The following is a 14,923-nucleotide window of genomic DNA, read 5'->3' on the forward strand; positions in this document are numbered from 1 at the left end:
CAAATACTAGATTTATTGTTAAAATTATTTTAGTCAATATTTGCACAGAAGAAAATAAAAGGGCTTTAACCAGACCTCTTAGATTTCTTCACTGTAAATTATAAAACTAGATATTAAATTAAACAGAAAGCAAAATAAAGCATGACCCTCCCTAACCACTAAATCATCTGTGGCAACCTGTACAACTGGATGTATTTTGGAATGTTCCCAAAGTCAAACTGTTGAAACTAGCTTTAAAACAAGATGTGACTTAGCTTGCCATGATCCGCCCTTGACTTAACCCTCAAGGATATGGCCAAAAATTTCCTAGACAAGCAGGCGGGGAAGAAAGTACAATGACACTGAGAAGTCATACGATTCCTATAATTTTGCAAAGCACTGCTCTCTGTATAGAAAAAGCAAGAAACGTGGCACATGAAATGCTCTGCCACCCCCAAAATAGTCTGTTGTGAGATAATGTTACTTTCTTATTTTTAATCAAACATTATATTTTAATTATTAACATGTTATATTGCATTTCTGAACATCAGTATTTTCAACTTCCATCTTCCAATGACATATGAAAGTCCTGTATATAAAAATTTGTAAGCCAGTAAACAGGTGAGAACAGCTTCTTCTAGGATACAGCCCCACAAGCTGGAAAAGGCATGACAGTTGTGTAAGAAGTGAATGCAAGTAAGGAGGGTTAGTAAAGATTTACTATCAAACTAGAAATATTGGTTTTAACAATATTTAAATTTAACAATTTTAACAAACAATATTTGCAACAGAATTGTATAAACCCAAGTAGATCTGAAACACTGTGCAATAACATTCTGGCCTATGGACACACACACGTAGAACAGCTCCCTGTCATGCTCTTAATGCTGATGGATAAGACGCTGGCTCAGTTCCAATCTGACACACATGGGCATGCACTGCAGCATGTCCTGGAAAACAGGCATTTGGTTCTGAGTATGCAGGACTGGAGAAGAACTACCTTCTGTAGAATGCCAGACAGAAAAAGAGGTTTAAAATCTAATACAACAAGGAGTTCATAAAGTAGTCTCCATTTTATTTATGAAACACGTATCAAGTGCTGGAGGATATCACAAGTGATTTACATACATCATTTATTTTGTAGTGCAATACAAAAAAAAAGAAGCATTACCCCAGCTCCTTATTGTATGTTAATATTAAACCATTACACATGGCAGCTGGTTTGTGTTCCATGTGGTTTTCAGTTTCTTGCTGACAGGTGTCCAAATCACAGAAACTATCCCCACATGTAGTGGCAGCTGGCCACACTGTCATCTCCAAGATACCAGAAGTGGAAAAAGAGGGAGTTTGTTTACTGGGGTGATTGATACAATCATTAAATAGATCTCTGTTTGGTTTGAAAACCAAGCAGAATTTAGAACAGCATATTTTGATGTTTTTCTGAAAAATAGTCTTTCTAAAATTATAAGCAGGACATTGGTTTTGTATGGAAAAAAAGGATAACTGAGTAAAGTATTTGGAAAAAAAAAAAATCATTTGCAGAATTTTCCTTTAATTTAGTGCGCATTCCATAGCATGGCTGTGTTCAAGTCAGGTAATCTCATCACTGTAAAGATTCAGTATAGTACACAAATAGATCATGTCATTGCTACATACCTGAATTCAGATTATTATGTATTTTTGGATGTTGTAGTCATTTTTCTGATAATAAGTGAGAAGAGTTAAAAGATAACAAAGGTTTAATTTACAAGGTATCACTAGGTCAAACATATATTGTCATGTTTTGACTTCGTTTACACTGGGAACACAAATCAACAATATTATTTTCAGCTGCCCATTGGAGTGGCAGTCCATCTAATTGTACAAGAACTGCTGATATGCACTAAAAGATATAATGCAATAACACTTGCAACACTCCAGAAGGCAGAAGGTCAGCCTCCAGGCACTGGTGGAACCCCACTGCATGCCACTGGTCTTGCAACCAAGTGATCAAATGCCATTCCACTAATAACAGGACAGACCTCGACTGCCTTTATAGAAACATCTCTCAATGAAGGAACAGCGGCTAAAAGCAAACATTGAAGTGCTTCACTAAACAGCCTTTCCCAAACACCAAAGCTGCCCAACATGCTGTGATCCAAGCTTTTCCAAGATTACAATTAGGAAAGAGAAGCTGAAGTCTGAATCGGCTTCATCTCACACTGATGCTTCTCTGTTTTTGCTGTTAACTTCCAGGCTTTAAAGGGTTTAGCAAACTATTAACCATCTTGGTTGCAGTCTCATTCCCTTAAGAAATTCTAAACCTGATATTGCAGAAAGGCATGGATATTTCATCCTCACACCTGCTAACCCTGAAGGGAAATATCTTTAAAACAATCTTCTGGGAATGCTTAAAAAAAAAAATAAAAATCCTTAGAGCACATTCCCCAGAAATTTTAGAAATCTTCAAGAAGCACTGTGCCTTTGAAAAGAAAAGGAAGCAAAAACCCCCAGCAACAAACAAGACAAGTTAATTCAAAACATATTTTCAAGTATCGGATGTGCTCAACTGTAGTAACTTCTGCTTCCATCACATAAAGTTACAGCTGAACACCACTGATACGTACTCTATTAAAAAAAAAAAAAAATCACAACAGAAAAAAATAAGGTTTTTTAAAGTAGTCACAAGAGATAGACGTTTGGGGTTTTTTTTTTTAAACACTAGATCTAATCTTGCTAATAAATGTGCCTATAAGCATTAACAGATAAGCATTAACAGATTCTGATTATCTGTAGCGCACTCTGAATGCTGTTCTCTTTCTGTTTAAAACTACTTTTTAAAACATACAGTAATTTCTACAACTATAAGTCACAAAATACGTTTCCTTTCACCTAGCATTTTATTTAGAAATTATATGTATTTATTATTCTGGGGAAGTTTTTAATTAAAAGGTACCTACATTTATAATCAGCAAGGCGGAATCTCCTAAATATGCCAGAAGCCCCAAAATTACATAAATGGAGCTCAGTTGCCCACTGACTACAAGCCATTGCTAGTAAAAGAAAAGAGAAGCAGGTCTTCCTTTTTTTCCTCAGAAGCTGCTAGGGCAGATGGACAACACATGCAGCAAGCTTCTTAGTGGCATTAGCTTCCTTCCCTCAATGCAGCTCGAGCTACAGCTACATCAGAAGTTATTCCCCAATATGCTATCAGCAATTTAGCACAGCAATCAACATTTGCCGTGCAAACACACACTACACGGACTGACAAAGTCACCGTCCCACAGTGCTTCTGTGTCTGTGCCTTGTGAAAAGATAAATTATCTACCTACATAAGACAGAATGAAACAATCTCAGATGGGAATTGTTCTTCAATAGTGTAAGTCATGTGCTGATAAACAATCCAAAACTCCGATTTTGGATCCATATGAAACCAAAGAGAGCAGATGCAGAATCCACTGCTCTGGCAATAAATCTCCCCTGCCCCCCAGCACTGTGGTTTTCTTTATTGAACCGGCTCCCTTAGAAGTTCACAGCTGCCCCCCGAGTCCGACCTTCAACCTTCTGCCTGACTTGGTGCTGCAAGGATGATTAACATTGTATCTTCTAGTGCATATCAGCAGTTCTTGTCTTTTTTTTTTTTTTTTTTTTTTTTTTTTTTTTTTTTTTTTTTTAAAGTTACTCTTTTTCAAGCAGCAACATAGCTGTTGAACGTACAGGGATGCGAGACAAATATTCAGCCAATTATTGCTGCACTACTTGTGCATGTGTCACAAACAGGGGTCCCGATACTTGGTGCTTTTTTAGATCATCAATCAGATTAAATGCGGTAAGATGTTACTGTTACATGATTACCAGAAATCTGTTCCTACAGGCCACTGAGAACAAGATGTGCAAATGCAATACAGAATAAAATATATAGATCCTTTTCCTGATTTGAGGCACACAGTCATTAACTTCTTATTTTAATTAATAAAAGGATACACTGAACAGACTGCTGACTCACCCACCCCACCACCCAACAAGAAAAACAAATGTGTAGAAACCAGTATTCTCCTTCACTGGCCTTCACGTTGACACAGATAGAGAATTTGGGACAGATCAGTAAATCTTGCAGTTACTATTCCTAAACAGTCTGTGCAGGTTTCAAAATCTACCTGACCACATCCGATATCTGGTCATGTTTCAGTTATGAGATTTTCTCCCAGCAGTGTAAATCTGTTTTACCTGACAAAGCTGGAGAGGCTCACAGCACGACCTAGTGAGGAGAGACTCCCTTTTTTTGTTATTATGAAGTCACCTTTGTGGTTTCATAAAAGTAGCACTAAGTACATATTAAATATCATTAGTAACCATTTAAATGTATTAAAGAGAAAGTTATAAGTAAAATTTATGCAAGAATAGAAAGATGATTATCTGAGGTTCTGTTTGTTTAAACTGATTGGTAATATAAACTGGTTATGAACTATAAGTATTTTCTCCCATTCTGAGCATGACATTCTAATTTTGTCTGCAATATAGTAACTATCCCTGTGTATCCCAGTACATGCTTTAAAGTGTATTTTTTCCTCATATGAAAACTACTACTTAAATTTCCACTTTCCATGAATGCATAATTCAAACCTGTTTACTAAATATTTTATACTAGCAGTCTGTGACCTGGAGAAGGAGCAGATTTAAGCAACAGTATAAGGAAATTAATCTTTAGACCCAAACTTCCATTTTAAAATATGCCAATATATCTCTATTAGGCCAAAGTCAAAAGCCAACAGAAGTGCAGTCTTCCTAACCTCCTTATTCCTACATTAATCAATCTCATCCTGCTTCATTTTGCTTTTGGAATAGGGAATAAGAGAAATAAGAAAGTGGGGGGGAAAAAACTAATTTTTTTTTTTTTTTAAAGGAGATGATTACACAAGCATACACTTCAAGGAGATAGACTGTTGAAGAATGTTCAATAAAATAAGGTAAGATAATGCTTTATTTCTATAAAAGAAAGACCAGTCATATTAATGAAATAGCCAAATGGAACCTTCAGGCCTAATGTAGTAAATCTCCAGTAAATTTCAATTAATATTGAAGTAATAAGTCTGGAAATAATTTTTCTCTAAGTGATGCATATACTTAAAGAAAAAAATGCTACTAACTTGTATGCCATAAACGATCAGGTCATTAGATAGCTGAATTCGTTATTTACACGTACTATATAATTAATTGATACATAGTTTTCAAGATAGATGTATTTATAAAAAAAAAAAAAAAAACAACCCAAAAAAAAACCACCAAGCCCACACATCAGTAAATCAGAACCATAATATGTTGCCTTTCAACAGAACGGTGCCATTTGATGGCCACTTTCAAGCTGGCAGTCCCTTCCACTGACAAATCACCATGAAACATTCTGTATCTGAGAGCAGAAATCTCACTGTTGTAAATGGAAGTCTTCAACAAAACAAAAATCAACAGCCACACTCTAATAGTGCTTTGTGAAACAGTGTATAAATAAACTAACATTATCTCAGAGATTGAGGAGAGATTTTCTCAAAAATACTTAGTGCAAAACGAATGTATGTATTATATTAAACTAATACTGAATTTCCCTAAATGTTATTAGGATATTTTATGATGTCAAAGTTGGAGACCAAGTGATGCTTACATTCCAGTAGGTAAATGATGTAGATTTTTGACAAAAATTATCCTGAATACACTTTAGCACATATAAACCTAGAATCTGATCCCATCTGTATCAAAGTGATGGTGTAACCTGAAGACAGATGCATTACCACTCTCTCTCACCTATTCCTCCTTCATTCTTATATGCGTAACAAAGGGGGAGAGAAATCCTGGATTCACCTGTATCAGAGACAAAAATCTTACAGACTTCATAAAAATGAAGACTTCATCCCCAGGTCTGGACACTGGCTCTCAATTTGAGAGGTTCTACTCAAGACACAACTGATCCTTCTTAACTTACTGTTCTCCATGATTTTACACAACACAGCACACTTCCAAATTACATACTCAGTAAATAATCAAACAAATCACCTCAATGCCTTCGATAAGTAATTAAGGTGCTTTTTTTTTTTTTTTTCCTCCTTTCCACATGCTGTCCAGTAAACAAGAGCTAACATGGTGGATAAAAGGCCACCCAGGAAAATCTGCCCCCAAAAGGGACAAAAAATACTCTATACATCCTTCCCAAGACACGCCCGTAGCAAGCTCTTGTTACTTCTATGGATTATGCCATGAGAGCAGTCCAATCACAGACCACAAGAATAAAGCAGAATTTGTTTACCTCTTTTCAGATGGTCTAATAATTTAGATTTTTAGATAGTATAGATTGGAAACCACATGTTGCATTAGTTTATCTGCTTCTACAGACATACTCAACACTGAAAAAAGTGGTTTTAGCTCTAGCTATTACTCAGAGAGACATGTTTACAGCAGTTCACTACTGCATACTTCCAAAGACCTGGTCACTCAAAGATTGCATTTTTCTGCCAGGATGATTTACTGAGTGAGAGGGGGACAATTACATAATTGTTTACTTAAACTCATAATTTCTCGGAAGCCCTACACAATCCTTTTGTTATCGTAATCTCTAATAGGCATATGTAGCATGAAAATATCATGGCATGAAACTGGATATAGCTGACTGTGCCTGTCTGACTGGTGACTTACTGAGTCCTGCATGTCTGAACTTCTGGGAAACAGCTGCTGGTCCCACACTGAAATTAGAACATTTGAGCTCGTCTGATTTATGTTAATTCCCATGGGAACAATGACATGAAAAATGAACACCACTTGTCAATAAAGTACCAGTTCTCTCAGAGATGAAAAAAAAAAACAAAAAACCCCCACGAAATAATCTATTTCAGAACACACTGATCTATTTACCACCTTGCTACACTGAAACATATACAGAGCAATGGTAACATAAAAAATGGAGCCTTGAGTATCCAGCTATTCAAAGAAGGAGGTTCTCTGTCCGTATCTTGCCATTATTTGAAGAATTAGTTTGCTACCGTTACTGGATTGTTTTTAGTCGAAGATGAAATATATTCTATGTCGTGGGGCATGAGGGAGGTGAGTAAAAATGAAGTTTATGTAGAAAAAGCAGAGGTATAGGAAATATGTCCAGTAATCCACTTGTCACAGAGTTCATATTGTCCAACATTTAGAAGCCATTACAGTTTATTAAGTTCTGATTGCTCAGCCTGACATATCGAACATTCAAAATCTGCTTTTTTAACATACTGAACTCTCATGGGAGACTCCACATAACATTACACCGCCCACTGATCAAGGCTGGTATTCATGAGACCAAAGCCATGGTAGATGAAAACTGCTCCTTGAGGATTTCATAGTTTTTCTGGTAGAGGCGAAGAATAATCTTTCTGAATATTTAGCGTAGTTACAAAAATTGGTTTAAGCAAAAAAATAACTAGTTGTCTCTGTCACCAGAATATGACTGGATCATATAGTAGCATAGCTGAGATGCTTCTCAGGTACACATAACACAACACAGGCACAACACAGGCACACAAGCAATGTTTATGTCTTATATCTGACAACCTTTTATCATTCAGGCACACAGCACAGGCACACAAACAATGTTTATGTCTTATATCTGACAACCTTTTATCATTCAGGTTTTATTTGTTTGGAACCTCTAGCAAAAAAATCTCAGTGGGCAGAGTCTCTAAGTTTTGCCTTACAAACACAGGCAGCCTTTAAGCATATAACCAACTCTGGAGATTCGCTGCTTGAGTTACTTGAGGCAGCAGAGCACAGGCTGGGTTACTTAACAAGAAGTTACATTTTTTTTTAAGGAACATCTCTTCATGACATTAAGTCTTTTGCTAGGCTAGCTTCAAAAGAGATAGTAATAGGAGATCAGGTGAGGAAAGAGGCATGGTTAACATCTTTACAGAGAATCAACAGCTAGAGCCATTTCAAAGGACAGAGCACTAACCTAATCTTACTAATAATTTCCTTATGAATTTTACACTTGGGGTTTGAAAAAAAAAAAACACAAAACAACAAAACCCACAAAAAAAAACAACAAGCAAAAATCCCTCCCTCAGGTTTTTGTTGTCAAGATTTCATTTCAATTGTCAGCTTTGTGTCTGAAAAGGCATAAGATATACAGGTAAAATCTAAATTAATACGTTTAAGAAAATTGCAGATTATATACTTAAGGAAGGAACTGCACCAGAAGTTCTTAGTTTTTATGTCTAAAATTTGAAAGTGACAGACAACATCTCTATTGTGGTGTGTAAATGCTAATATGGAAGTGGCCACTGAAGCCAAAAAAGCAGTTATCAAAAGTGGTATCTTCATACAATGTGTTCATAAAATGTAACACTCCAGGAAGCCCCAGAAGAAAATATACATGTAAGACTGACTGACTGCTTGAGTATCTCCACATTCTGCAGCTCTTCAGATGAGACTTCATTTCAGGCACAGGGTGACCTGAATTTAAATTCTGATACATTCTTGAATGGTATAATTTGAAAACCTAGTTGACTAATCTGCAGTGGTATTAGCGCAAATAGCTCTGAAAAGGGAAGGGGGAAAGGATGGCTTTTGCCGAAGAAAAACTACAAATATCAAAGGACTGAAACAAGGGCAGGGGACCATGATACAGCACTTCATACAGATGTTTCATTAATGATTGCCAATCCAATTGTGTCCCTCCTCAATGTGCTAAAGGAGATTAAAGACTTTACTAAGTCTTCTGGGTTTAGAGGTAAATTAATGTGGAATAGGACTTACTGGAACGGGGATTTGGTCTAAAGCAAAATATAAAATAAACAGATGAAAACTGCTATCACTAGAAGCTATTAATAAGAACTGAAATTCCCATTTTATTTTTTAATTATTTTTTTTTAATAACTGTACTGACTAAGGAAGATGAGGAAAAGAATGTACATGCTGGAAAGAAAATGAAACTAAAAAGGAAGAAGAATCTGTCACTTAATGTCTTAGTGCCCCAATTCTTCTCAAAAACATAGGAGTGTCAAGATGTGGCAGAACTACTTGGTAATCTCAGGATGAGAACCTTGGGGATTCAGACAGGGTACAGTATTATTTTGAATTTTGAAATATATAATAGAAATTTGTAGCCTTACTTTAATATTTACACACTTTATCCCAGAACTGACAATAAAAGAAGGGGGGGGGGGGAAAACAACCCCATACAAATAAACCAAGTCAGCTCTGTCTCACTAGCCCTATTCTGCTTTTTCTGCTTTCCCTGAAATTACATTCCAAACTCCATGAAGTCAACTTTCCAATCGCTAAAATTTATATGAAAGGGTTTTAACTTCAACATGTTAAAAAACTCTTGAAGGAGTATTTCTTAAGCCATGTGTATCAGTGGTTCTCATTCTTTTTTTTCTGGCTGCATCATATAAAAAATAAAAATTGCCACCTGCACAGAAACTACATAAATGTCAAAGTATGTCACAGCTGTCAGGATGCTGTTTCTGGGCAGAGCCAGCTTCCTTACTTTTATCCACAGAGGAATTCCGCAAGAACTTTATGAGATAAAGCTCTCCAGAAGCTTCATTCGGAGCTTTTGTGTTAGCACTGATTTTAAGGGACTGCATTTTGTGCTTGGCTGTCACATGCAGCAACCTCTCATTGACAAAACATTCTCGTCAGCAGCAAAGGAAAATAGATACTTCACACATGTATTACCCATTAAGCTAATAGTTATCTACTTTTTTGGTAAGTAGTATAGTAATTCTCCCTTCAGCATTCTTCCTAGTCCAAAAGTACAACAATTATGGTTTATGTGAGAGCTCTTCGTTAAGGAGGCAGGAGTCCAAGCTTTTGCTTATCAAAAATGCCATAGCTACAAATCCGAGGAGTAAAGACTGGATTTGTTTTTCTGTGTCCTAGCACTTTGTAATTCTCCAGAGGCAATGCTCAAAACCTAAGTCTTATGCAAAATATACCACCACTTCATCAACTCTTGCATGATGCACAATAGAAAAAAACTGCATTGCAGAAATCTGTACTATTCTTGTTTCCAAAACTGATAGATCACAAACCAGTTATTTTTGAGCAAAGGACAATGAGGTATTAAAATCTGAAGTCCATAAATTGATAATGCACTTGTCATACCCAGTTCAGAAACAGGAATATCAAATTCCATCTATCTCATGGCCAATGGATCCATACCATTACAAGTATATTCATGCAGACAAATCCTGTTGCTGGATGAAGCAAGGCAAAGTCAAGCAGACCTTCAGCATGTAGTTTTTCTAGCTTTACTTGAACTACTGGACTAGCTAAACAGGAAAATGGATTAGCAAAATGAAAAGAACAAGAGAAAGCAAGCCTCGTGCATAACAGATAATGCCTTTGTAAGGCATTCATAGTCAGAAACTGGTTACAGATTCCTGGGCTGTAAGCTAACAGAGTTGAAGGTACCTTTGCAACAATCAAGATGCTGAACCAACCACAAAATCAGAAAAGGTAAAGAAAAAAAAACCTATCACCCCCAAAAAATCCCACCAAACAGAAACACCCCCAAACCCCCCAAATATTCTGGCCAAATTAAAGAAATAACCTTCACTATTTCTTCTTGTACAACAGGTATTTTGACACTCTTATCTGGGTAATACTACACAGCACTAGTACAAAGTACTCCCCTCTCTCATTTTCCTCATTTATATTCTACAGGACATGTTTTCTATAACACTCCTGAAAAGTAAGTTAAAAGTGTGTGTGTGTGTATATATATATATATATATATATATATATAGTATAGAGGGCAAATTCTAAGATCAAAATATTGATAAAATGAGTTAAAATATACATACACAAACATAAGCAATTAGACTACTTGAGCATTTTTAAATTATAAATTGACAGGTATGTGTGCTTCCATTATCCTTGCTTTCAGAGATTATTACTTAAAGTAATTGAACGTTGAACACTTTCTCCTTCAAAGTGTGAATAGTTCTCCATCTGTGACAAGGAATGTCAGTTACTAGGAACATGGCTGATTTTTGGTTTGGTTTTGTTTCCAGTACGTCTTGGGACTGTCATTTTTCTATTATTTATTTTTAAAGTAGTTATGGCTAGGATTATTACTGACAAGGTAAATTATTTTTTCAAGTTATTTTCAAATAATTTAAGTTCTTCAGCTCAGGTAAGACACTCCATGTCTTCAGCATGCTGCTCTGCTTTAACAGATAACATAATAGCTTTTACAAAAAACCCTTTTGAGTAAGGGATGTTTTGTTTGTTGAGATGAGACACACTGCCGTGGTGGTGGAGCACACGCCTGTATGACACACTATCCTCCTTTCCCTGCTCTCTGCTTGGCGAACAGTTGTTCACCCAAGACGTGCCTTCCCCGAGCCCCTGGGAAGCCACGTTGGCATCTAATAGTGCAACCAAAGTTCAGTGACTCACTTTTCTTTCAAGAAAGATGGGAACTCCCCCCCCCCCCTTTCCCCTACCATTTCTTATTTTGCAAATCTATACTAATCTTCACTTGAGAGTTGATAAAACTTCCAAGGAAATATGATTAACCACACCTTTTTCTGTATTTTTTACATCTTAGTGCTGTTTCCTGGAGTGAAAAGCAACAGATGCATGCATGTAACTAACCCATTGATATTTCTACTTTGTCCTGATCCTAGTATGGCTACTGTAATTCATTATATTTATGATGTGGCTGTAATCCAGTTGCTCCCAGCACAGTAACATCTTGTTTCTATTGTACCCCTATAAATAAGACTACTTGGATCCAACTGAAAGTAGTCCAGAACATATGGGGAGAGGGAGAGATGAGCCTGGTCTGAAAGACACAGAAACCAAGCCCTGGTGAAAGAAACTTCAAGGTGAAATATGTTAGATCCATCCATTGTTCCATTAGCTTCTCAGGGCCTTGAGTTCTGACCAAAACCAGTACATCTTTCCTACGGATTAAGAACACTTAATAACTAACTATGCTTGTACATTTAACAGCATTCCAGGTACTGGCTTGTAAGGGAAATAAATACAGTACGACCTTAACCTGATCTTTAGTTTTTGCATACAGTGCTATTGGCCGTTCCTCAGAGTCTTTCCCTTTTAAACAAACACTAATCTTGTAACCACTCTACAGCCACAGAGCTAATATCAAATATTGTGCACGCTGTCTTGATTTCAGAGTGATTCTTTTGGCATGGGTGTCCTCACCAGGACAAACCAATCCATACTTAAACAGTCTTCGTTTAAAAAAAAAAAAACTAAACCAACAAAACCCCCCACAAAACAAAAAATATACCAAAAAAAACCCCCAAAAGCCCAAACCTCCAAACACACCAGTGAAAAAGCAACATTCAGAAGTTTGCCATACCAGCTGAAATCCTCCACACATATTAAAATTTTTTTTCCACAGTAATCCGCCAAGGCAAAACAAAGTGCAGTGGAAGGAAAACAGAATAGCAAATGTTACATCCTGCCAGCCCACATGAAATATTGATGATAACTCATGTGGAAAAAGAATTTAATGTTGAAGTTTATCAGCACTTGACACATGACACATTCTGAATAATTAGGAATTACTGTAGGTGATAGATAGACCAGACCTTTGTGTCAATAGGAAGGGTCAGTTTCATAGCAGCCTTAATCTCTGTAGGTGTAGTCACAAAGAAATATGTTATTAATGTGAATTTCTCATTAAAAAGACAAAAAAGAAAAAATCCACACGCACACACACAAAAAAAACATTTTTAAAAAAATCAGGTTTTCTCTCCACGTGAGCAGTGAAACTTGATTCACACAGAATGCCAAAATGAACACGAAGACCTACAAAACTGCAGATGCCTTTACACAGAGATCAAGGTTCCAGTGGCTGCATCTCTCAATTAATGAGAATGAAATTCAAGGAAATGTACGTGACTGACAAAATCTCTTAAAATCTATTCAGCTGAGGAATTAAAGAGTATCTTCTTAACCTCTTCTATCTTCATCTAACCTTTTTCCTAACCCCTTCTGTCTTTATAGAAGGGTCTAGAAAATAGTAGCAATTCATAGACTAGCTAATAATTTTAAAATGCCAACTTCTGTAGAAAATAAGAGTTAGAAAAAAATAGTTTTGAATCACGTTAAATGTATACTTCTGAAATTGTTGTGCACACAATTTATAATATTTTGGAAGTTGGAAAGATGTAACTGAGGTAAGAGCTTAATTTCTGTAATTCTGAAGATAAATATTGTCAGAACAAATACATATTATAAAAAAATTAATATTCTTTATGATACTAAGTAAAATAAGCAGTTAAGCTGTTATGCAAATCTCTAAGAGATCATTTAAATAGAACATGGAAACATCTGCCTGTGTATCTTTCACTGTGCTTTCAAAAGGAATGTTGACTCTACAAATATCTTCTGCAAAAAGTCCTATATTTTTCTAGATATAAGTGTTCTCAATCAAAAGCAATTATTTTTCCATCAGTTACTATACAGCACTGACTTTCATCATTATCTATTTCCTTCTCCATGCACCTGATCACTGTATGGTATTTATAATTTTGGGACAGGAGATGGAAAGTATAACTTCTTGGAGTCCTTTCATAAGAATAGAAGTTATTGAACATTGGCAACAACTGAGAAGTAAGGCTGCACTTTTCATTCTGAATGTGTTTGTTTACAGTGTATCTGGAATCATCAGCACAAAGGGTTACCCAAAGGGATAATAACTGAGTGTCAAGATCCTTTCTATAGCTGCTATTAAAAAAAAAAAAAAAAAAACAACAAACAAACCAACAAAAAAACCCCGCTTTACTCAGGAAGACTCAGCTTGCAGTCCCTTTACTGTGATTGCTTGAAAGAGAATGAAAAGACACCCACAGAACTGGCACAAAGACCTAGCAGAGCGTTCAGTAGATGGAAGCAAGCACACGTCCTGCAGGTCTGGACATAGATCCTACTTGGAAGGAGATAGGTGAAAAGCCACATGCTGCTGCCTGCCGCTGGCTAACTTAGCCTTGCTCAGCTTGCCTTTGCCGGCCTCCTCTAGCCACCGCAGAGCTGACAGAAGGCACTTGCACAGATGAGGCAAGACAGCACATCGGAGCAAAGGGTTTACTGACTAAACCCAAACAGCTGCTGTTTCTAACACAACTCCCTCCTGCTTTCAGCTTACTCCAACTGCCGCTATCCGGTGAAGGGTGGGGATGGCCCTGCTACTGATAGACAGCCCGAACTATAAATACCCATGCTGTCATGCTCTGGCCATACACTCACATCTCCTCAGGCATTCAAGATCTTGAAATTCAAACCAAAGCCTCCAGAAAGATGGATGGGATAAATGCAGTTGTGCGCTGTTCTAGGCTGGGGGGCGGTTGGTTGGGGTTTTAGGGTTTGTTTTTTGGGGGGGAGGGGTGGGGTGGTGGGTGTTTCATGGTGTGGTGTTTTTTTTTTCCCTTTCCCAGGGAGCCACAGCTATCACTAAATCAGTACAAGAGCACTTCAACATAATTATTTGCGTTCTCCCCGGTTGGCTAATCTGTCCCTCGCCCCCAAGTGAAGAGGCAAGCCTGCTTTGCAGCCCAAGGAAGATAGGGAAGAGAGAGCCTTCTGGCAGCAGATCAAAGAGTTACTCTGCTAGCTTGAAATATGTAGGATGCAGAAGCAGCCTAAGCTTTTATTAAGGTAGCAAATTCTTGTTTCACCACTTAGCTGGACATTTAGTTGACAATGCTGGTTACCTGAGGGAGGCACAAGCCAGCAGACAGGATGTAGCATATGCACAAAGAAACCAGTAAAATTCTTCCCATCAACCTGAGAAAAACCTTCCAGATAAAGATGGCTTCACGAATCGGCCATTGACACAAAGTTTGTACAATTCTATTTATTCAACTACTAGTAGAAGAGCAAGTCGGAGCGTTTTGTGTTTCTTTTTAAAGCGTGTGCGGGGTGCGGGTGCGCGGGGCTGCCGGGGGCTGCCGCGGGG

At 37.1% G+C, this 14,923-nt stretch overlaps 1 protein-coding gene across 5 annotated transcripts in view; it reads right to left on the minus strand.

Moving 5' to 3' along the window:
* Window positions 1-14,923, minus strand: part of ROBO1 (roundabout guidance receptor 1) — a 643,819-nt gene that overhangs the window by 462,027 nt on the left and 166,869 nt on the right. The window lies entirely within an intron of this gene.

The sequence above is a fragment of the Athene cunicularia genome (assembly GCF_003259725.1).
Source record: "Athene cunicularia isolate RWA chromosome 1 unlocalized genomic scaffold, athCun1 chr1_part1, whole genome shotgun sequence".
NCBI lineage: Eukaryota > Metazoa > Chordata > Aves > Strigiformes > Strigidae > Athene > Athene cunicularia.